This window comes from Oryctolagus cuniculus, chromosome 6 (assembly GCF_964237555.1).
Source record: "Oryctolagus cuniculus chromosome 6, mOryCun1.1, whole genome shotgun sequence".
NCBI classification, from domain to species: domain Eukaryota; kingdom Metazoa; phylum Chordata; class Mammalia; order Lagomorpha; family Leporidae; genus Oryctolagus; species Oryctolagus cuniculus.
In genome coordinates this window covers 132,457,316-132,459,261 of record NC_091437.1, presented here as the reverse complement: position 1 = coordinate 132,459,261, position 1,946 = coordinate 132,457,316, and positions in this window count along the sequence as shown.

Below are 1,946 nucleotides of genomic sequence, written 5' to 3'. Positions count from 1 at the left end.
AAGAAAACTACAGAAGGATCCAAGATGACTGAATAGTGAGAAACCACACTGACCTCAGCCACAAAGAGATACCAAAAAAACAAGGGAAAGACCACGTGCCTAGGCACCTGATTCAGAGAAATTTTCAGTGTTAAATGGACAGAACAGAACAGAGACACAATGTGGCAGCAAGGAGGGAGGACATTCGTTCTGACTTTGGTCACACCACCAGCCACTCCTGTATCTACACAGTTGGCTCCAGCTGGGAACCATCATCTTTCCAGAGCAAAGTGGCAGGAGGTTGCTGGAGCCCCTCAACAGGAAATTTTGGCTGAGGGAGAATTCCAGGGTCCCCACTGTTTTGAATATAGCCGGAGGAGCTTGAAGGATTCTGCTGACTACTTTGCTCCATGAAGGAAGGCTACATTGCCACCCTCCCCTATCCGCATCAAAGCACTAGATTCAATTTGCAGTGGAGGAGTTGTAGCTAAATTCTGTCCTAACTTAGGAAAGAGTGGGCAACCCTGCTGGCGAAAACCAACTGGGTTAGAGACGGGGCAGCTTGTAGGTCTGAGAGTGCACCCCATGCAGCCCGTGATTGTGGAAGTTCTGGGCATAGGCTATGGAGCTGAGAGGGTCACGGACTGCAGCTGGGTTCCCATGAACCCCACTAGTCTTGACTGTGGAGACTCAGAGCTCCCTGCACGTGTGCTGGGGACATAGCTCATGGAGGGGTCAGGGGATGCACTGCAGAGTGGGTCAGTGCTCTGAACAGTGTCCGTGCCTGGATGAGGGAGGCACTCTGAGCTCACTCCAAGCTAAGGTGGTTCACCCTGGTACACAGAAGGGCGGGGGTTGTGAACATGCTGGCCGGCTATAACATCTGCTTCCCACACTGACCATAGCCAGAGGTGCTACATCATGCCCATCTTGGGTGTCACTCTGTGTTCATGTCTCACACACAAATGGTGGCCAGAGCTCCCTGACCCCACCATGCACCACTCTGGAACACAAGTGCAATCTTTCTGCACCCCACTGAGCCACAGACACATTTCTAGGAATAAACCTTTAAATAAAACAACTGTCGTCCAGAGGAGATAGTAGTAAGAGATCCTCCAAGTGCACAAAAGTCAAAGTAGAAATACAAGAAACATGAACAAGGAAGGCAATATGTCTCTCCAAAAGGAACACGGTAACACATCATTATTGGACTATGAAGGAGAGATTGATGAAATAACTGAAAAATAATTCAAAACAATAGTTTAAGGTTACTCAAAAACACAGGGAAACAGTTCAGTGAAAGACAGAAATATTGGGGAAAAAAACTGAAAGAAGCAGCTGGAGCCCCCCAAAAAGTTAGAAAGACTGAAAACAGTTTACAACATCTATGGGATACCATCAAACAACCAAATATACAAGTCTTAGAAGTTCCAAATGTATGGAAAACAAGAATGGCTTAGAAAACCTATTCAGTAAAATAACAGCAGAAATTTTCCCCAGTTTGGAAGGTAGGGCCATCCAAACAGAGGAAGTGTAAAGAACCCCAAGTAGGGGCCGGCACCACGGCTCACTAGGCTAATCCTCCGCCTGCAGCGCCGGCACACCGGGTTCTAGTCCCAGTCGGGGCACCAGATTCTGTCCTGGTTGCCCCTCTTCCAGGCCAGCTCTCTGCTATGGCCCGGGAGAGCAGTGGAGGATGGCCCAAGTGCTTGGGCCCTGCACCCCATGGGAGACCAGGAGAAGCACCTGGCTCCTGGCTTTGGATCAGCGCAATGCGCCTGCCGAGGTGGCCATTGGAGGGTGAACCAACAGCAAAGGAAGACTTTTCTCTCTCTCTCTCTCTCTCTCACTGTCCACTCTGCCGGTCAAAAAAAAAAAAAAAAAAGAACCCCAAGTAGAGAGGGTCAGAAAAGATCCTACTACAACATATTTTAGGCAAACTTTCTAAAGTAAAACATAAGAGAATA